General features: G+C 45.2%; 1 long non-coding RNA gene across 3 annotated transcripts in view; it reads right to left on the bottom strand.

Moving 5' to 3' along the window:
* LOC101791467 (uncharacterized) overlaps positions 1 to 22,810 on the bottom strand; it is a 43,996-nt gene that overhangs the window by 2,327 nt on the left and 18,859 nt on the right. For 2 of the 3 annotated variants that reach the window (XR_011805963.1, XR_011805962.1), the window contains exons 10-18: positions 18,071 to 18,226; positions 14,115 to 15,852; positions 13,124 to 13,336; positions 10,892 to 11,038; positions 4,140 to 9,184; positions 3,357 to 3,502; positions 1,283 to 1,411; positions 1,065 to 1,198; positions 672 to 790 (exon numbers count right to left, since the gene is read on the bottom strand). This is a non-coding gene — a long non-coding RNA (uncharacterized lncRNA). Of the gene's footprint in view, positions 1 to 671; positions 791 to 1,064; positions 1,199 to 1,282; positions 1,412 to 3,356; positions 3,503 to 4,139; positions 9,185 to 10,891; positions 11,039 to 13,123; positions 13,337 to 14,114; positions 15,853 to 18,070; positions 18,227 to 18,745; positions 18,848 to 19,373; positions 19,529 to 22,810 lie in introns of those variants that run through there. The other variant, XR_011805964.1, reaches the window with a different exon arrangement.

The following is a 22,810-nucleotide window of genomic DNA, read 5'->3' as shown; positions in this document are numbered from 1 at the left end:
GCCAGGTTGCCCTGACTGCTCTGCCCCTAATATCCCATCCCAAAGCTTCGAGAGACAAAGGATGCAGACAGGGCTTGGGCACGTATTAACGCAGCTTTTCCATCCTGCTTTTTTTTTGGGAAAAGGAGTTTTTAGGATGGGATTGCAGGTTTTAGGAGCTGATAGGGTGAATCGTGCTCGGGATGGGTCCTCCACCCCACAGCAGTAAGGTCTGTGGGAGGTCGCAGAAGCCAAGGAAAAGCTCCCAGTGCCTGTTAGACTGCAGATGGCCTCCCCGGGCACTGCAATTAGGGCTGACCCGTTGCAAAATGCAGGCCAGGCATCTCCCCTCTTGGTTTCTGGACTCCTGGTGACTCTCCAGAGTCCCTGGAGATTACGCTGAAGCAATCGCAGCTGGAATATTTTGACTGGCTGGCTGACCACAAGAAGGGGCTCTGGTTGTAACAGCAGAAGTAGATCCAAGGTTGGTCATCAACAACGATCCTTGAGGACAACCTTAAGGTCACAGTCTGGCCCCAGACATACCAAATATGCTCCAAACCCCTCAGCAAAGCTGCCGAAACCAGACTCTGAGGTCGCTTGTCTCTGTTCCTACAGGATGCTTGAAGCCTACCCAATTTATCTGGGCTTTGAGCCCACAAATTCCTCCACTCTGATAACCCCATTTTTACCTACAGGCCCCGATGACAGGTGAAACTGCTCCAGGTTTGGACATCAGCTGCTTATTGAAGCTCGGGAGGTGGGAAACGATCGATGTTGCCGGGTTGAAGGTGATTTTCCAGGGTAAAATCTGCTGAAAGACAAACATTTATGCTGGCTGCATCTCCAGCTTGTGGTTTCCCTCTTTGATTTGTATTGCAGATGCACAGCAAACGCAGGACAGCGTTGCAGAGCTGCGTGAAGGTTACCGAGGGACATCTTAGGACGTGCCAAGTGTGCCCCCAGTTATCCATGTGGCAATCCCGTACGAAGCTCTGTGCAAGCACAGGTTAGGATAAACAGAAAGACCCAAGCCCGTCTGAGTCCCACACACATATCCTAAGGCAGAGGAGACCGTAACATACCTAAATCTGAGGTCCCAGACCAGTTCTCCAGCATGTTTGCAAGCGCTCCCACCAGGACTCGACGTTTTATGGACTTTGTGGTTGATGTTTTCGCTCTTGAAGAGACGAGAAACACAGGTTCTGCACAGGAGTTTCTACATACACAGGAATTTTAGTCTCTGAGCACCGATTTCTAGATCTGTAGATAAAAATAAAATACTTCTGAAGTCTACGCTCACCTGCTGCACAGGGTCTGGGCCTCCTGTCAACCCTCCTCGAGCTCCTCTTCCTCACACCTTCAAGCAAAGCTGGCCCAAGCAAACTGAGAGGACGGCGGATCACACCTCAAACTGCTAAGCCCTCGGCACCTTTGGTGTGAAAATTGGCAAGTTGAGGTTATTAAAAAGGTTCTTTGAGTGCCAAGAGCCTCACGAGGCAGGGAAGGCCTCCCACCACAAAGGGGTTCTGCTCCCAGCTGGGGATCTCTGTCTACGTGACAGAATAAAAACCCAAGGGAGCTTCCCAAACAGCTAACAATTATTTCAGGAGACACCTACTGTTGCTTTTTGACCCCTTTTTGGTTATGTTGAGGTTGGTCTTCACTAAAACTCGTCTTAATACATTGCACTGCATTTCTTTTGACACGAGTTTTTCGTATTTCCACGCAAAACTATTGACTTTTTTACCCTCAAGGTACACTTCAGATTTATCCCATCCATACAGAGTGGACCAGACGACACCAGACATCTGTGCTAGAGGATGAAGGAGACCAAGGCAAAGCTTAGGGGATATAGAGGTATTTGAAGATACGTGGCATGGAAAACACGTGATTAAGCTGTGTGTTACTAATGAAAAATGGAAGAAAAGTCTAGGAATAGGGAAAAATGGGAGGGGAACAAAAGGACAGAAGAACGTTATCAGGAAGAACAGAAGAAAAATTGCAAGTTGACTTTTCAAGAATATACACATAAGTCATAAAGCCTCTCCACCCTGTTTTTTTTTGTGCTCTGGACAGGTTTTAGAAATGACCAGCAATTACACGCCATACAAAATTGGAAAACCTGAGAAGGACCCGCTGTAGGTTTCAAGAGAAGAACAATTATTATTAATAATAAACCCAACTCCTGGCACGGTCAGTGACAGAAAATAGGACTTCATTTAGTAGTACGCCAAATATCTTCCTAATAAAAAAAAGAAAGTTTTTCAAAGCACTCCATTTATACCTAGTAAATACAAAGGATGTGCATTAACATGCCCAAGTGAGTGATCTTTGCTCATGGGCTGTTGCAATAAAACCCAAGGTATCTCTTACATGAAGCCAAATGGAAGAGGTTGCTTCAGCAGAATTATATATACTTATTTTTAACCCCATGCCTCAGGGCCGGAGTAGCATTTTGGAACTTGTTTCTGAAAAAAGTTCCTGTTATTATATATTGAAGACACAATCTTCCCACTTACATGCCCTTAAAACCATTTATTTGGTGAATGCAGAAATACAGCTTCAGGTATGAAAGGCACCAGTTCCAAATCAGAGCTGATTTTTTTCCTTGCTAAATAATTTACTACTGTTTGTTTGCTCTAAAAACGTGGTAAGATAAAGGTTTATATTTACTTTCTGGGCATTTTAAATTAAGAATGGTTTGTTCTCCATGGTCAAGGTTTTCCTTGCAGGATGATAAACCCACCTGATCCCGAGCACGGGCAATACGGTTCCATCCACTTCAGCCCGACAGCTCAAGAGCGCATATATCAGGAAAGTATTCATGTTGATTCACCCCCATAAAGAAATAAAAAGCATTATTTCCTGTGGTTAGCTGTGCCAAGAGTTAAATACCTGATGACTTTCCTTTTACTCCACACAGCTCAGCCACCAGTGCTAGATCACAGAATCACAGAATTTCTAGGTTGGAAGAGACCTCAAGATCATCAAGTCCAACCTCTGACCTAACACTAACAGTCCCCACTAAACCATATCCCTAAGCTCTACATCTAAACGGCTTTTAAAGACTTCCAGGGATGGTGACTCCACCACCTCCCTGGGCAGCCTGTTCCAGTGCCTAACAACCCTTTCAGTAAAGAAGTTCTTCCTAACATCTAACCTAAAACTCCCCTGGCGCAACTTTAGCCCATTCCCCCTCGTATTTACCAATTAGGATTTTCTCCTCTGAATATGGTCATTTACAAAGTGAAGTCACCACGTAATCATCCTGCTGATCCAATAAGTAGACAAGCTCTTCAAACACAGCAGAATTAAAACCTTTCCCCAACCTTTTTCCATCGTCTCAGCCCAACTCAACTTTCATTTACTCTCACCTTGCCTAAATTGTCGACATACTGCAGCATCCATCAGGTTCGTGGAGCTGAAACGTTGGTCTGGCCATCACTACACACAGCAGTAGAAGTGATTGTCCCTGGTAACTCCTCTGGAGTTTCTACATGAAGGTCTTTATCTTGTTTTCCTTAAAAAATAAACAACACATCAACCAAAAAATAATAATAAATTGTCTACTCTTCAGCTCTTCTTACACCAAAGGTTTAGATCCAGCTTAAATGCCTGAGATGAGGATGCAATTCCTGATCTTTTGGAGTTTATCCTACGTTCCTCTGCATCACCTTTTTTTTTTTTTTTTTTTAATGGACGTTAGGAACTTTAACACCCAAAGCCATCATCTCCCCAGGTAGTGAAAAATGACCGTTTTGACAAAAATCTGCCACTTGGCAGCGGGGAGCGCAGCATTTAAGAGCACACCGACAGCACCATATGCCAAACTTCCCATGAATTGTCCTGCTGGGTCATCTTTAAACAATTGCCTCTCTCCAGGTACACGTTTTAGCCAATTTATGTCACAGAGTGCTTTTCCAGGCCAGTCTGGCCAGCACAAATAGTTTTTTTTAGGAATATTCCACGCTAAACCCTTGGTGAGCAATGACCCAGCGCCTCTTACGCACCTGAAATCCTCAGCAGGTCAAATCCCCAAATCTTTGCTCTGCCCCACGTCACGATAAAGCCCGCTTAAGCATCACAAACACAACATTTTTTTTCTGCTTCCTTAGCCAGTTTGCACAGTGCTGTTGCCTCGTTCCTTGTCGTCTTACCTGGTTCTGCAACACGGCGTTTTTCTTGACGGGGTTGAGGGATAATCCAGTTCTCTCTCATCTGGAAACACCTAACAAAAACACACTCAGCCTTTACGGAGTACCTTTAATCTTAGCTGAAGTGTTTATGGACCATGGGTCTCACTCCACAGTCAGCTGCATCCCTGCAAGCCCGTGCTGGCTGGGAGAGAGAGGAATTAAATGATGGCCAAAAAAATCACTGCAATGTGTGCAACAGCAAAATACAAATTGACTCCGTATGAAGCCCATTTGGCTCTGGCAGGGCCTATTTGTTTTCTCTCTGGTTTTCTTTATTCTTGGCTATTCCTGCTGCTCAGCATCAAGAGAAGATAAAGAGAAGGCTGTAGATCACTTTGGGTAATAAAACAGAGTTTATTCCAGGGTGCTTAATCGGTGCGGGAAAGATAATTGATCTTGGAGGCCTCAAAATTGAGCAAAATCCCATTTTGCCAGGTGCTGTATGGGTATCCCCTAAATAACAACCTTCCCCAGGGATCAGATTGCATAAAGCAGCAATACGAAATGTGCAAAGAGAAATAAAGGAAAAGAAAAAAATAACCTTGTGGGGAAGCACTGCCTCCTTCCTACGTCCTCCAGGCAGCCTCAAGAGCTCAAGGTCTGTCAGCAAGCACGGCCTTAAGAGAATGATCCCCCTAAATAACACACAATAGTCCTGAAACCCTAAAGACTTTTTGAAAAATATAGAAAACCTTCCAGTTGGAAGGACCGGGTCAACCAAAGGCTCAGCACCCTGGTTTGCAGAGCTGGAGGGAGAAATGTCGCGCACGAGGCACGTGCGTCTTCGTGCTACTCTGGCAACAACCAGGACAGAAGTTGGGCACACTCCGGGATTCCTCTCTTAAAAGTCTTAAAAATCTTCCCCAATCCATTTTCTCTGCCTGGATCGATCAAGCAAAGACTTTTCTGAACCATGCAGAGCTGTGGGATTTGAAGCTTGAAACACCTCGGTCTCATGACAAGGCCAGCGCTGGGCGCAGAGCACTGGGACGCAATAAATCCCCGCTCAGGACACACGGTGGGCAGCGGCGCAGAGCTCCGCGATCCCAGGGGCCTTTTTGGCTGCTCCCGGCCCCAAAGAAAGCGAGGCAGACCCTACAGAGGGGCTATTTTGTTTGAAGGGCTTAGCCCAAGCGCTGCCAGGTGGAAGGCAGCCAAGATGCAGCAGACCGTGACGGAGAGACCCGCACCACGCAGACAGCAGCAGGCACCAGAGGGGAGAATTCGGCCAAGGAGGGCAAAACACACACGGCCACCGAGCCGCTTACACACGGGCCCATTTCGGTAGGGGGTCAAGTCCAATTAGGTACTTTATTACTCATTTAGGACTTGTCTGGCTTTCAGGGCTAGAAGAATGGCGGTGTGTGCACGTGAATCCGTGCCTCCATCGGGGACGAAGGGCGATTTGCATTCGAAGCGAGTCACTGAGCCCATTCCCAGGCGGTTTTCTTGATGCATGGCTTAGCAGGAGGGGGTGGTTTAGTTTTATTTACCCCGGGACTTGGCACAAGCTGACGGCTCTGCATTCACCAGTGGCTCCGAGGACATCATCCCTGGCTGCCTCCTCTCATTTTCAGAGACCACATAGAAAGACTGCAGGGAATGAAGGACTGTGCACCTCCAGAGGCAGGTCCTCATCTCTAAAACTGATGAGCTGGGTTTGTTCTGTCGTTCAGGGTAGAAGCGATGATGCAGTCCTCATTAATCGTTTTTAGGAGAACACTGTCAGAAGTAAACACGCTGTTTATATAGGAACTTGTTCATTATCCAAGTGAAACGTTCTCGTACAGAAGAAGCCAGAACTTCTCTGGCTCTTGTGTTGCTGGAAGAGGAAGATTGTGTGACATGTCACTGGAGGATCAGTTTTTCCCCTCGGTCGGCAAAACATCATCAGCTTTGACCCTGCTCTTTTCACTTTAGCTAAGGGCCCGTTGCCCAAAACACAGAGCCCCGGTTTCTCAACTTCCACGTAGTCACCCCTTGCATGATTAAGACAAAAATGGTGTGGCACAAATGCAAAAAATAAGAATTTCTTCACGTTATTTGGCAAAATACCACTTCAACCAAGTAACAACCCCAGTAGGACTTGTTCATTTATCTCTTCACCTACTAGATGATAAATTCTTCAACACATTTAAGAAGTCAAGTGGCCTGCACCACAGAGCTCCTAATCCAGGAACAGGTGTAAAAATCCTTTCTATATTATCCAGTTTTGAAAGCTGGAAGAGATATTGGGAATATCCTTGTGCTACAGCTTACAATTTTAAATGCAATTTGCTTGGTAAGTGGCCACCACTATAATCTTGTTCTGTTGGTGTAGCCCCCATGCAGTACAAGATGTCCTATATGAAGACATTTTAGTGATGACCTCAGTACTGTAAAGTTTTTGTGGGTAGAAGAGGATCACCTCTTGGTGGAAGGTGTCCTTGCCCATGGCAGGGGTTTGTGGATGTAGCACTAGATGATCTTTAAGGTCTCTTCCAACCCAAACTGTTCTGCAGTTCTATGCAGTAATTTGCTTGCCTAGACTTCTGGTCACAGAAGGTGAAAATATGACAAGAAAGTTTACCAAGAATTTGTGAGGGCAGGAATTGTCACAAAAGCAGTTTTAGACCTATAGGGTCTTGTCCTGGTCACCCATGTATCTTGCTGAAAGGCTTCTACAAAATTCCCTATCTATACAAAAATAAAATTAAAACCCAACAGCAGCAGTAGAGGAACTAACTACTAACGCAGTTTCAGAGATCTGAGAAAGACACCTGAAAAATCTGAGATAAAAAGCAAGAAAACCAACTGAAGAGAAGCTGTGCCTAGCAGAAACAGACAGAGCTCCTTCAGCGTTTGGTTCATTTTCCAAATAATACTGTTTGTGACAACCACACTGTGCTAAAACAGGTTAAGGATCAGCCAAAATCTGGGTTGTTAGACATTGGAACAGGCTGCCCAGGGAAGTGGTGGAGTCACCATCCCTGGAAGTCTTTAAAAGCCGTTTAGATGTAGAGCTTAGGGATATGGTTTAGTGGGGACTGTTAGTGTTAGGTTAGAAGTTGGACTCGATCTTGCGGTCTCTTCCAACCTAGAAATTCTGTGATACTGTGAAAATTGAGGAAAATAGTTAAATTGAACCTGAGCAGCTTGTTGAGCAAGGAGTGGTGGCCTCAGTAAATTAGTTATGATATGACAGAGCAAGGCTTGGGGAAATTTGTTACCAAAAAGGTAACAAAGAAAGGCTAGAATGGATATAATCATCCAAAAACTAAGCACAGTAGGAAGCAGACTTGTGGTAGACGACAGGGTGGTTTGAGTCTGGGTTCAGAAATGCCAGCCCCAGCCAGCTGAGGCCCGTTATGAAACGGGACAATTCCAAGCAGTCCCAAAGAGACACGTCCCAGAGGTTACCAGAAATGCGAGGTTGATCGAGGACGAGGGGAGAAGCTGGATGGGGACGACGTGCATGAAAAACCTCAACAATAACAGGGAATGCAACGAGGGAGTGAGTCAAAGGGCTTCAAAATATCAAAACACAGCATCATCAGGTTCCTAAATATAGTTGAGTCGTCTTGGATGTGAACTCGCACCAGTCTCCCACATGATGGAAAGGAGTCAAGAACAGTCAAAGAGCTGAGGTCAGTTGACAGGATGCGACACTCAATCCCTGGAGATATAAAACAGTTGTTTCAGGTGACATATGACAGAAATGATAGATGCTGGGGGAGAATCAGTGATTCATCGGATGCCCAGACGCAAAGACAAGTGAATTCTGACATCAAAGTCAGCCACAAAGAAAGCTTAGACACCAAATTAAGGCCCTAGATCTTGAAGGGAATACCAAAATGCCAAGGGGTGCATAAGAACCGGCTTGCAAGGATCAAAACCGGAGGTGCCTTTCCTTAGCAATCTGAGGGAAAAATTGGAAATCTGGCTTCTGAACATCTGTTCCGATGTGCAGGACTCTGGCAGCTGAAAATCCAGCCCTGGCCTCTTCGGGGCTGCTGCTGTGTCACAGGAGGAAGGGCTTTTCCTCCCCCACGTGCAAATAATGTAGGCAGAAACCTGATCCACCAGTCCCTGAGCCTAGCCAGCAGCAGGCTGATGCACAGAGACCACTCTCCTGAGCTTAAAATAAGTAAATAAAAGCTCTGCCTGTAGACTTTCTACCTGAAGCATTTGTTTAGAAAATTATCGGTTACACGTGTTTAGGGAAGTCTGCTTGTTTAATATCCATCTGTTCCTTCTGGTGCAGAAACACAGATTTCCCACACCTCACTGCATCTCTCAGGTCAGCATTACGCTTGTCAGGACAGTATTTTGGGAGCCCTAATCCTGCAGTAGCTCAAAGCCTGGCCAGATCGGTACCTTTTTCTGATGGTGGAACACCCGGTTCTGCACCTAGTAAATCCTGAAAGGAGCTGCTTAGGTTTATCCAACAGCCCAAACGCAGTTTGGAGCTTTTTCCTAAATCTGGCCCTCACTGTACAGCCTGACCTTTTAAAAAATCTCCCCTGAATGCTCAGAAACACAGCCTGGAGCGACTGCATCATAAGGTTTGGACCAGCATCTGAGAGCCTGAATGCTTTAAATGTCATGAACCTGCAAAACTGGGCAGGAGAACTGCTCCCTCCCAGTATTACTGGTATTCTCTGATTTTGCTTGGAAAGGCCCAATACTGCAAAACACGGTCTCAGTAGACTTTCAGGGGCTTAGTAAACACTAGTCTGGATATTCATACCTCTCTCTCTTAATTTAAAGTATGTATTATGCAGTGTGTGCAATGCTGTTTCACTCACAGGTCATTTTAAGGGCTTGCTGTGCTTAATCAGGCTCTGCTCAAGTCCAGCAGCACCACCCCAAAAGATCTGTTATCCAGAATCTGTGTTCAGGATTCAGATTACACCAGGCTCTGGGGATTTAGTGGTTGGAGCTGGCCTTTTCATCCGGCCACTTCTGTAGTTTGAGCACCTGCGATCTGGGTATTCGGAAAGTCCCGGAGAAAAATGGAATAGGGCCTGGAGAGATAAGGGGAAACAATCAGGGTATTAAACATCAGAAAAGCATGAGAGAAAAGTGAGGGGGAGGAAACGAGACAAATCATAATGATTGCATGACAGGAAGGGGAAAAACAACATGGATTGATTAAAAAACATTTTGGATGCAGCTGCTAAGGGGAATTCAGCAGTTGGCAAGTGTGGATTGCTCCCAGTTGCTCTGCCTAGAGGTGCATCTTCACTTTTTTGGCACTCCCAATCTGTCGTCTTCTTGTGTTCAAGTCATTTAGGATAAGACTTTTTGTTGTATGGCAGACTTGTCCAGCAAGACTCTGAGCATCGTGTCTTCTCCAGGTGCTAACGAAGACCACCCTACCCCAAGGAAGTGAGTTTTGACAACCTAGAAACATCATCAAGAGATTCTTTCTTCCCTGCCAAAAATGTAATTTGCCCTTGTTTAAAGCACACACATGAAATACATAAACAGGAACACTAAGTTCTGGTTATGGGAAACCCCCAGAAACTCGCTGCATCAAGAACAACCACCGCCAATTCTTCTCTCCATCAGGTGCTCCTCCTCCCAGATGCCTCTACCTGGTGGGCATTCGTCAGCTTCTCCTCGTGTTTCTGGGACTGCTCCAGGTAATTTTGAGCCAAGTTAACCAGGCTTTACCCTGCTTGGCTGCCTTCGCTTTTATGGAGTGCTTTAGGGATTGCATAAATGACCAGACAGACATAAATTCCCCGTGAATATATAATTGTGAAGGAGCATCTGTGTTTATGTCATGACAAACCTTCCCTGCTAGGATCTTATTTATCTGGCCACGGAGCTTGTGTATATATTTTTCTCCTTCTACTTCAACTCTCAACGGAGAATCCCTGTCAGAACCTCTGAATGTTCTTGGAAAGTTTAAAATTAGATCAGATCTCCTTGGGTGGCTCTTACTTCTACAATGGATCAAATCCAAACATGAGGCCGAACTGCAAACAGTTGGGAGGCTGCTCTGGAAGGCTCCATCGAGTCAGCCTTGTACCGGGGCCAAGGCCTTGCTCCTGCCCAGACTGTAACTCCCAGAAATGTGTTAAGACTGGGATCAAAGAAGAGCAGAAATGGAGAATCACTGCAGGACTGCTAATCCTCCTCATCCCCAACACATTGTTCCAATTTTGGGCCAACAAGAAGAACACAAGAGCTGCGTGATGGATGAGTTTGCCCATGCACTGTACACAGGCCTTTCCCTAAGTTTAATCAGGCCGTTTTAGTCACCTCTGGATACACACGGTTTGTGTCAAATCTGGATCTCCATATCACTCAGTCCTTCAAAGGGAAAGGCTACACCTTCCCACGTGTTTGCACAGCATCGAGGGCAATAAATCTGGTTCTGACAGGGCCTCCAGACAAACAAGACCAAGAAGAAGTACTCCGTGTCAAAGTACAGTAGCTTTCTTGTTCGATACCAGATGAAAATTGGGCTGGCATCTGCTCAGAGGGAGATGTTCAGCAGGACCTCGGCTTTCCCCGGCCTCAGTGAGTCAAAACCCTTACCTGCTCACTTCCCAAAATGGCTCTGGAAAATGCTTCACATTCCTTTTTTTTTGTACCACACAGCTTCGCTGCCAAATTGCACACACCTACGTTTGGCACGACTCCCTGACCTCATTATGCTCTATCTCTGAGTCAGAGTAGATTGCCCATGCATCTTCTGAATTAACGACACCAATACTCACTGGGTGAAAGGATTCGGTGAGGAAGGGCTCCAAGTCACTCTCTCTGTTCTGAAGTAGTTTCTGATTTTCACAGGAAATCCATTTTTCTTCAGGCGAAGCTACTGTGATTAAACAGAACAAGTCCTGCTTCAGCACCAGCACCTGGGCCTATGGTGGAAGTTAGGAGAGCGTCAAGATCTCAGCCCTTCTTACACCCCTATAACATCTTTGCAGCTACTAACGGAGGTAAGAAAGCCACCGTTGGCTCTAAGGGGTCATTGCTTCAATGCATTGAGTGCTTTCTGCCTGTCAACTGCCAGAAAGAGATGATTCGGCCTCCCCTCCACGCTCTGTGGGTACATCCCACAAGTTTCTGTAGCTGATGGCTGAGCCTTACCTCCCTCAATCCATACATGCGGTAGGGAGGCTACAACATTGCCCTTTTTCTGTGCAACCCAAGAGGCCAGCTCTTCTCTGGGAGGTGTTGCACCTCAAAGCAACCCAAATTCATCATTTGCAGAGGTGCCAGCCCCACAGCAGTGCCCTGAGAGCACCACAGCACAACATCCAGCCAGCAGGCCCAGCTCTACCTTCCCTAGTAAATAACATCGCTGCAGACCCAAGGATCACAGAATCACAGAATTGTAGGGGTTGGAAGGACCTCAAGAGATCATTGGGTCCAACCCCAAAAGGATGCCGCTTCCTTCCTGGGGCAAGGATCCGCTCACACCATCGGGTTATGCTCTGGTCATGTTTGTTAAGATTTTTCCCCCCCACAGCAGAGACAGCCAGAGGCTTTGTTTATTTATTTAATAGTTTGTTTGGGTTTGTCGCAAACAGAAGAACTCAAACTTCAGAAAAAGCATCACAGCAAATTGCGAGACTTGTGAAAGAAACCCGTGACCTGGCAACGCTACAGTCACATGCTGGAATTTGAGGATTTAAGAAATCAGGGCTTCAGAAAATGCACGTACTAAGAAACTCCGGGCTGGAGAGCCAGCTTCAAACCCAACCTGAAGCCAACCAGTCTTAATCCTACCATCTTTGGCTTTCGCCTTCACCCCATAAAAATCCAGAGGAATTGAAAGCAATCACCTCGCACTAAATCACTGCAACCAAGACCTTCATGGCCAACCTATTCCCTGCACTTAACCGGTATACAGGCTTACTTAAATTGAAAAAAATGTTTTATGTATAAAAGGGTTGAGATTAACTGAACCATACTCCTTGCAATATCATTACATATCGTATTGAAATATCACTTTTTGTTCCACAAAATTTAGGGACATGTGGAGCATTCAGAGCTGTAAAGGGCTTCAGTGCATGATATTAGCGATTCTGGAAGAACAAACCTCCAGGTTATTCAAGTTAGCTAAAGAAAAAAATTCAGGCTAGACCCCCTCCCTTTGCCATTTTTGTCTTTTTCTTTGGTGTTGTGTGCAACATTAAGAAAAAGTAATTCTGCTGTTTTCTGTAAAGTGTTTTAGAGAATCCATTTCTATTTTTAGTTGTGCTTGGTTAAAAAAAAAAAAAAAAGCTATGAAAAAAATCCACAGAGAAATAGAAATTTAAGAAAAGCATTTTTGAAACAAACTGAAGCAACCAAAGAACAACAACAACAACCAACAAGCCACAATTTCTATTTCCCACTGGTTTAGCCATTACTGTGAGCTCAGACTTCTCCCAGAGCAGGAAATGAACTTTGAAAGCTTTGCAACTTCTCATCACTTCTCTTTTCCAGAGTGCCATGTTCAGTGCTTAGAAACATCCTTCAGGTGTTCCCCTTCCTCCACTTCCTTAAAATTTCTCATGAAGTCTTTAATAGCTTTAACGTGCTGCATGAGGTGTGCTGCAGAGCAACGTAGAGTCCTAGTATTCTACATGCTCTGCACAGCTATTTAGTAATCTTGCCCCTTTTCTTATATAAAAGTAATTATTTTATATTAGGTATTTATCTCTGAGGAAAGAAATGACAGAACTCAAGGCATAAATAGCCCAAAATCTTGCCTGTGCCTTGCTTACCCCAAGCAATGTGAGTCAACAATCCATAAATACACCTTTGAGCAGGTTCTTGTCGGTACTTGCGACTTCAGTTCCTGTTAAGCTTCACACAGATTGAACCCTAACACTTTGTGGCTTTTGCCAAACCTCACTGCTGATATTATAAAGGACTAGGGACCTTCTGAGGCTGGCCACGCAGCACCTGCTTGTGCTGGGTTTGAGTTTTCCCCATCACAATTCCTACGGTCTTACCTACAACCTCAAAGCCTCAGCTTTCCATGTCTACTGGATGTCTTGGGATGTCAGAAAGGTCTGTGCTTGCTCGAGACTCTCACTTCCATTTGGACATGCAAAATGAAGATGGAAAATCTTGGCTTGGAAATGCATGCATCCGATGTAGAAACTGATTTTAGAGGAACGTTGGGCAACGTCCAGCTGCACATAAGCCTATGGGAAATTAAGAATCTGCAATAAAAGAAAAAAAAAGGTGCTGTAACTACTTCCAGGAATCAAAGATTATATATGTAATTAGTATCCACACATAAATAACAGGTATTTTCCAAAAATACAGGTGCAACTGCATGCTTTTGTGCCTTATCAAAGAGATTATGGCAGATATGACTTCGGTGCCCAGTCTGCCTCTTTCACATCCACTCTCCCAGACCAAGTAATGAAGGCAATGAATTAAAATACCAAGCAGAAGATTCAAAAATAAACACCAGGAAGGTCCTTTTGCATCCAGTGCTTAATGAAACTGAAAAAAAAAGAACAGCAACAGGGACATAATGGTGTAGGTGTCGATGTGAACAGGGTGTAGGTGGGGTTAGACACTTCTAAACCAAAATCCATCCAAGCTGCAGATACACAACAGCACAACGTATTAATTGCAAACGGGAGGGAGACAGAAATACCAGCTGCTTGCTGCACGCACCAAGGGCCGGCCACCTCCCTGCTGTCAGCAGCTGCTGCCTCTCTTGCTGTGGTTGGAAATCCCACGTGAAAGTGCCAGGGCAGAGACTTGGAAAAGCCTTTTCAGGGCAAACGCTCTCCCTGATGCGGGCTGGGAGCACCAATGCAAAGCAGGGAAATAGAAACAATAAGATATGTTAATTAACACTCTCGCTTACTGGAGAGCAGAGCTGGGCCCCAAGGGGCAGGCGACTTCGCAGCCAGCTTTCTCTCTGCAGCACTGCTCCCTTCAGCTCCTAAAATCAGAAGTAGAAACCACTTTTATTACAATTACCTGAATATTCAAGATGTAATTTAACCCAGCCTGAGAGCTGCTCCCATATCCACCATCCCTCCGAGAAGCCCGGTGTGAGCCTGTAGCTGCTGTCTCCCGGCAGGTTGTTTTGTCTAGTCCCGAATGCTTTGATTTGGGGAAAATGAAAACATCCCCGGCTGTTCGGAGTGACTTGTACTGGGATTTCATGCACAAGGACGATTCTGCAGCACTCCTCCAAGTGACAACTGAGAGGACAATCAGTTTAACTGCAAGCAAGACCTCCTTTCCCTCAGAATTTGGGAAGCCTGCTTTTTTTTTTTTTTTTTTTTTAATTACTGTTTCAGTGCCAAGTGCAGCATCACTGCGAGCTGAGAGGATTAGCGTTTACAGCCTGGAAGGGATTTTAATGGAGTAAATATTTTTAAGAGGAGGGAAAGAGCCTTTGTGGGAAAGTAAACTCCCTGAGCTTCAAGAACTGGAGGAAGGACAAAGAAGGGGACTTGGAGCTCTGCAAGATAGCTCTGTCCCCCTCCCTATTCCCAAAAGGGGAACTTTTTCAGCTTGTACCTACTGGAGAGATGATGGAGCACGTGTGGGCACTGCATCTAGGACTCCCTGCCCTTCCTACCTAGGCACTGCAAAGCAAGAACCATAGAAGTTGCACCTACACCCTTAAATAAAATAGCCAGAGAACAAGTTCAAGCACTGAACCAGCTATAATCCATGCTAATAAATTGCTCATATTTCCTATAAAGCTTTTTTTCCCCATGCACAACATGGATAGGACTGAGCCCAGCTGGGCCACCAGCACCCAAAGCTGTCCTCCAGCAGACTTCACACCGCAGATGCCTGCGCCCCCTCAGGGCAGTGCTGAAAAAACTCCCAAATTCCCTGCTAAGCTGCTGCTGAACACACAGGCTCCCCAGTCCTCATTCCCCCCAGCTCCTAAAAATAAGGGACCACCCTAGCAAGCCTTTGTGCACAGGTCCCTCCATTACAGTGTGCTGTTACTTCTTTGCATCCTCGTTTCAATATCTCTCTCGTGATGAAGTAACATCTCTTAAAGCACAGAACTATCTTTGGAAAGAATCAATTTGTGCCCTGTTGCTTGAGTCATGCAAATCCGGGCTGAATAAAATAAGAATCGTAGCTGGATGTAGAGGTTTACTTAAAATTTGCTCGTTTGGATATGTTCAACATCTGAAACCTGCATTTGAAAACCTACTGCTGCATCCGTGGAAGAACAGCAGATGTTGGTAGTCATTCTTGGATTGTTGCACGCAGTGTAACTGACATCAGCTTTGAGAAGCAGCTCAGCTTTTTAGAAAGGACCTCTGGGAGAGAGAGAGAAAAGTCTCAGCAGCTGAAAGGAGAGAGAATTCCCCGCTTCCCTTTGCTTGGGGTCTCCGGTGTGAGGGATTTGTCCACATGCCCAGTTTCCATCATCTCTCTGAATCTTTCAGAGAGCGATTACAAAACACGAGAGGGTGACTTTGTGAAACTGCAGCACTTGCCGGGAATACCTCACTTTGCAAAGCACGTTCAAATCGATTTCTGCAAGAGTTTGCTCCACTCACAGCTAATTAAACCCGTTTGGATGGGCTGGTGTGATACACAGGAGATGAAGGACGTGTTGCTGCTCCCGCATGACATCAGGAAGTTCACGCCACGATCCCACACAACGCTGGGAGGGGTGTGCTTGGCTCACGGTGCATTCACACAACTTGCTGCGAGGGATGCTGCAGTGGCCGATCCTCTGCAAAAAACAAAGAAAGTAACAAGGGCTAAATGGAAAAATCAAGCATCTTGTTGTTTAAGATCCTTTTTTCTTGACACCACCGAGAACACTCCTCTTATGCTGCAGGAAATTATCTTTATTCTGAGCAGACTTAATATTTTCTACCCCTCCTTTTCACAAAAAAAAAAAAGATCAGGGAGAGAAAGAGACAGCAAGAGAGGGCAAGCAAAACACCTCCTGTTTTTTTGGGGGGAACCACGATCCTATTTAACCATATCAGGACAACCTCAGGAAAAGCACATACCAGGTTGGGAATGTTTTGCAGGTGGAGTCATAATCGACTGAAACCCAAAAAAGCTCGCTTGGCATCCTGTTTTCAGAAGCAGGGCCAAGATTCCTGCTTTGACTTGATCCTGAGCAAGCCAGCTGCCAAGGCAGGTTGTTCTGTTATCAACCAACAGCAGCTCTGTGACACGATCTCTTCTTCATTACTGTGGGTTAGGTTGGACACACCGTCATTTGGAACAATAACTAAGCCCTGAACAAACCCTTCCCCCAAAAAAAATCCTCTTCTGTATTTGTGATCATGGTATTTGCTGTCGGAGAGCCCACCCTGAAATCTGCTTTAATAAAATTAGGGCTTATTACATGTGGAGTCAGCTTTTAACGTCACATAAGCCAAGCTTGAAAGCAAATCGTGGGCTCCCCATGAAATCCCCTTGAGCTGCGTGCTAAAAGGCAGCTATTTCCAGATGACACAAAGCACCTGTCGAACGGGGGGCTTGGGGCAAGAAAATCCCCTGTTCCAGCCAAAACAGCAGGAGGAACTTCTGCACCGCTGAATTGAATTCCTCGGTTGGCCACGTAGGCTGGATTACACATTAATGTCATGCTTTGAGAAAAAATTCATCATTGAAGCATCCGGGTGAATTCCTGATCATCACCAAGTCGGGGTGAGGCATCCCCTGCTCCAGGCACACATCCAGCACAACCACCTTTCTCTGTGGGTAAAGAGGGTGAGAGGGCAGCTGGCACAGCAGTTACGAGCATAATTATGAGCCTTCGAAGAGAGAGGAGAGTCTAAAGGTTGGCCATGCCTCTACGCAAGTCTCAAGGTACCTGCTTGCAGAGGAGACCTTTGAGCAAACCTCAGTGAGGTCCAAGATGCTCCTTGAGTCTCTTGCATTGATGTGTAAAACATCCCAGGAATTATTTCAGAGGAAAGAGGACCTTGGCGCTGCTCTGGATGAACTGCCTGAAGATATTTAGGGACCTGTTACGTCCACAGTTACACAATTGGATTTAATACTTTATCCAGATTCAGTTCCTAGCTGTGACTGATCACAGAAAAATCACAAGAGTCATATTTGCAGGTCAAAATTAAGCCAAATTCCCCCCTTCCTGCCTTGCCAGCATGACGTAGCCTGTTACTCATGGACTCGATTACTCCTAACCTACACATCTGACCCCATCCATCATCTGCAGGATCATCCAGAAAGCATCCCGAGCCCACAGCACCCCACTCCGAGCAGCCAAATGCCTCCAGCCAGGGGTTCGAGCAGCACAGAGAGCATCCAGCACGTCACAAGGGCCTCACACTGCACTGCCAGCACCTGGGGATGTCTCTTATGACAGAGTACATGAAAAAGCAGAAATAGGACTCAGAGCAGAAAACAGGCTTGAAATTCTGTTGCCAAAGCACAGATTAAAGCATCCATAGGCTGAGGCACTGTGATCCAGCTGAAGCACCTGCCTGTGGGCCAGGCTCTTGTGAAGGACAGAATTTAGGAAACAAATCCAAGTGTCCTTGACCGTCTGGATTTTGTTTCTGTGCTGTTGCAGACACAGTGCCAAGATTCAGAGCTGTACAGACTGAACTGAGAAGGGGCTTGCTATTCCCAGGCGTTCAAAGAAAATGAGTCAGACCCTCTAAAACATCACAAAAATCAGAAGACAGAAACAGTTCCCTTGTGACGTCCGAACGCCCGGGGCACGTTTGTTTTGTTCTCCACGGAATTTCCCCGCTGTGGTGAGGAGCAGTTGTCATTTCAAACAAAACCCTGGAATTGTGACATGACCAAAATCCAGCCCGTGGGACCCCAAGAAAGAAACCCCTGGGAGGTCGTGGAAGCGATCACACCACCAGACCGGGTGACACAGCAGGATGGAGACACCACCGTGGTCCACCACAAAAGAGCAAAAATAAATATTTCGCAGGTCACCGAGTCACAGTCACCTCACTTAAGCTCAGGCCGCTGGATGTTTGACACACAAGCATCAGCGAGAGGTTTCTTGCAGTCAGAGGAGATAAGGGGCACTTTAGAAGATGACTTCCCTTGTGTTTATCGTTTTTCTTAGGAAGGGATGAACATGCCCGGAGAATCCCTCCTGGCTGCAGAGGAAAAAAAAAAAAAAAATACATTAGAGTTCACATTTTTCATACCCTCACTTTATTCCCCACTCACTGTCAGCAGACGCCCTGAAAAGGTTAAGTTCTTCCAAGCATTGTCAGCTTTGATTTTTGTTTTAAATGAAACAAGGACATGAAGGCGTGGTTCCTCCTGCATTTCCAGCAGGAAATATGTGCAGCCCCACAGCTCTGACTTCTGATCTCTACCAGCTTTAATCCCAATATCAACTGTTGTCCCATAATCTGCCTGTTGCAACTCATATCTAAAAGAAACCAAAATAATATAAAATGCAGAAGGAAAGCTGGTGGGCAGAGCTGGCCAGAAATGTTCTCCCTGCCACCCTCGAAGTTTTGTAGGTTTTTGTTTAAAGCCACTTTGTAGGGAGAGAGAAAATCCTAAAGGACCCTGGGAGTTCGAGTTTCTAGGTCTACAATTTGTTGTTCTTCTGTTTCCCCGAATTTGTCTTTCTGTGAAAGAAAACCACATCTTCTCCTTCCTACCTCTCAGGTGTTCCTGTTGTCATTTACTGGCAGTGACAACCAGTGAACTTCTTAGAAAAACAGAAAAATTAAGTTTCTTCTAGTGATGTGCAGCCACTCGGCCTGTGTACAGGAGGAAAATGTCACCGGCTCAGTATTAAGCATCTCATCCAGGTGGACGTCTAAATCCAGCTAATCCATCCAACACAGAAAAGAGCAGAGAAACTGCTCATGGATGAGTTTGCTGCTTTTAGGGCCAGACAGTCCAACTTCTCCATCCAGCCCCAAATTCTTTTCACTGTGGTGCAGCAGCTCAAGTGGATGAAGCTTTAAAGAACATCTATTTCTGGTAAAAATATTTGATATAAACATTGGCGAGCCATTTTGAAGGAAGAGGGGACGGTGTTTACTGTTGCTGAGCAGTAGGATAGATAAATAAAAGCATTTTCAAGCATTTTCAGCTGAGAACTGCCATAGGAAAAGCACCGCTCGTTCACAAGGCCTTTGTAGGCCAAGCATCAGCCCCCTCTCACCTGGTGCTGTCTGCACACTCTTGCTTCACAGGGAAGCATTTGTTAGAAGATTTTAAGACCCCTGATAATTAATTCTGTCTTTTTTTGAAGTGTTTCTGTGAATACTGGCCCTTCACCTGGTCCCGTGCCACCTTCCTCTCACCCACGGCCTGGGGAGAGCTCGTGCTCAAAGCAAACAACCTGACAAAGCGGGTAAGTTGTCCACCTCTGGTTTTGGAGATACACGTGGTGTACGCTCAGCCCCAGGCTTGCTCAGGAAATTGCCTTGCATATAGAGAAAGAAGTAAAAAAAAAAAAAAAAACCCACAAACTCACCACCACGAATCAACCACCCGCGGAACATAAACCAGGGCACCGGGCGTGAGGCAGCTCTATCAGCACTCACCGCAGCGAGTGCTTCCTGAAAGACTTGAAACATTTAAACAACGCGAGGGCTTTCGTCTTTTCATAGAAGAAATCCTGGGCTATAAATTAGCCAGCTCTCGGGGAAACATGACAGAAATCCGCTCACCCGTACCGACCTCCGGGGCTCAGCCCATAAAAACGAGAAGCTTTCCTTGTTAATGAGAGGAACTAAAAAGCCGAGGGTCTCTCGGATGTTTTTAGGGAACAAGGTCACCTTGCGGCCCACCGTGATGTCACTGCAATAAGAGAAGGTGTTTTGGGAAGAGCTGGACAGATGACAGAGCTGGGAGTGAACGGACGACCAAAGCATGCCCGTCCCTCCTGGCCTCTAGATGTTATAGGGACACATCCCATCAGCAGCCCAAAAATCCTATTGTTAAGGCTCCTTTAGCTACCCATATCCCCAGCTCTGAAGCAGAGGCTCTTTTCCAAGGAGAACAGCACCTCTGCTTTTTTTTTTTTTTTTCTCTTCCCCCCTCATGTCCCCATTTCTTGGGAAGCCTGGAGGCAGATAACTGCTTGTAAGCCAACCCGTAGCCAAGAAGGCAGCACAAAATTACCCTCAATTCCTGCAGAATTGGTGCAGGTGGCCATTAAGAGCAAATCCCTTTCCCTCGTGCACTTGGGCTGGCAAATAACCTTTAATTCTAGGAAATTTCAACGAGGAGAAACCCAGATATCCCTCCCATTTTCCATGGTTGTACCAACAGGGGGTGTAACTTGGGGCTGGGGGGGGAAAGACAGATGGATTTCTCCCTACAGTCACCTCTAGGAACAGTTTTCATAGTTTAAAAAGAAGGTAGATGAGCAACTTGGACCATTTCAGCGATTAAATTATATCTTCCAGTGGGAAAGTCTATTTTTTCCCACAGTTCTGGGGAAAGCCCCATCATTCTGTAGGGCTCTCCAGCACGCATCAGCTTCTTAATAGTTGTTTTATCTGAAGAACGTTTTGGCTTCCTGTTTTGTCTACTCTGCTACTTGGGGCTTTATGCAATATTATAAATCAGCGACAGTCTCCAGCTATGAGACATGGGCTATCAACGGTGAAAGACTTGACTTTGTGACAAGATGAGGCTAAGATCTATTTTCTTTACCTGCTCCTTTGCAACGCAACGCTGATACTTCTCCAAATAGGATGCAAACCCCTTCCACAAAGCCCACGTGTGCCCTCAGTACCCACACAGGAGCTCCAACCTCCATGTTAGAAGCAGCAAGCAGGCCCAGAGGCTTGACTCTGCCCCTAAAAAACATCCTTGCCAAACAATAGGAAAGCCAGATAATGAAAACAGGAAACCACATGTGGTTTCACCCGTGCTAAGTTAAGGTGTTAAAAATAAGTCAAACCATGATATGTTCTGAGATGGGCTGTCCTGGCACCCACCAAAAAAAACATCCACTAGGAAAGAGATCACCAAGCTCTGGGTGATCTGCAGAGCCCAAAAGCTGCCACAGAAACAATGACAAACAGGATCACCTACCAGGGAGAGTAGGGGTGGCCCCTTGGGTAAAAAGCCTTAATTCTGCTGCGTTTTAGAAGAAGGAAAACAAAGGAATTCACCATCATCTGAAACTAGGAGGAGGAAATGAGAGGTAAAGGTAAGAGGGAGAAAAGCACTTTGGGACCTCCAGGAAACACAAGGACTTTGGGTTTGCATCTCATCAGGAAAATTAGAAATCTAAACAACCACTGTACTTATACTATTATGCAAGTATTGCACGTTGAAATGGGACCCTCAAGTTCTGCTTCAGGTCTCAAACACCTTTGTGAAGAGGACACTGATGGGAAACGTCGTTCCACCTTGCTCTAGCTGTCTCCATAGGAAGCATCTCGTCTACAACCAGGAGAAGGAGGAGAGCATTTCCAGAGGGATTGTCCCAACATAAAAATCACTATGCAAGAAGATACCTAGGCAAATGAGTTCAAGAAGAGGTTTGTTCCCGCATTAAAAAAAATAAAAAAAGAGAAAAAAGTAATAGGTTGATTACTTCCTTAAGAATCATAGAATATCCTGAGTTGGAAGGGATCCACAAGGATCATCAAGTCAACTCCTTAAGCTCTCTATCTAGCAACTATGACTAACTTGTACCAAATCCTTTCCTTCTTCAGCAGGAAAGTGAGATGGTGAGATACCGCTCACCTACACAATAAAGAAGAGATCAAAGACTGCTATACTGCAAATAGAATTTGTATCTAATAACACAATGCTGCAAAACAGGAAAAACATGCAAAGGATTTCACGCAAGGGTGTGCCTTAACTCCCCAAATGCTCCGAGATGGATGGTTCGTATGCAGATCGCTGCACACTGAGAGATTTGGTAACGTGCAGTGCTCCTGGGACCCTGAACGAGGAAATGAGCTCATGTTTTATCTTCAAAAAGCCTCAGCTCTTCAGTTCTGTAAAACTTCTGGAATCTGTTGTCTTCGTTCCTATCCCAGCGCGAAGATAAATCTGGTTTTGTAAATATATTTCAATAAAAAAAAATCAAATTATTATTCCACTAACATTGCAGTTAAAATGAACAATAGCTGGAGGCTCACACGTACATATTTTCATGAATTGACTTGAAAAATCAAAGCTTATTCTAAATACATTTACACCGACAGTAAGAATCACTTTAAATGATAAAGGGAAAATTTGAGACGTGAACCGTAGGTTTGAAGATTAGAAGTATTCACATTAGAGTAATAAAAAAAATCACTTCCCCCAACATTTGTTTAAAATTAATAATTTAAGTATTCCTTCCTTATTTCCATCCAAGGAAATCATATGTTCTCTGGGAGTAACGTATAGATGCATAAAGCAAAGCAAACGAAGAAAAAAAGACACTGTTAGAATAGGTAGACAAGCATTAAGAAAATAAATAAGTGAATAATTCACAGTAACTTGTTTCCTAAATGTTGTTCTTCCGAATTCCATCAGTGCTCCAACAGTTTCATTGAACGCCTTTAGACAGAAAACATTTCTCAAGCCAGTTTAGTAACTGCACAGAGTAATATCCCCAAAAAAGGAAAATCCCTTTGCTCATTTATGAGTATAACATTCTTCAGTCAGTCTCCAAAGAGGAAAAAAAATACAACGCCTCTATATTCCTCTTTTTATGGAAGAAACAGCAAAATCCCACCAGAACCAAATGAGCAGACACC

This window comes from Anas platyrhynchos, chromosome Z, assembly GCF_047663525.1.
Source record: "Anas platyrhynchos isolate ZD024472 breed Pekin duck chromosome Z, IASCAAS_PekinDuck_T2T, whole genome shotgun sequence".
NCBI lineage: Eukaryota > Metazoa > Chordata > Aves > Anseriformes > Anatidae > Anas > Anas platyrhynchos.
This window is presented reverse-complemented; position numbering and strand designations above follow the sequence as displayed.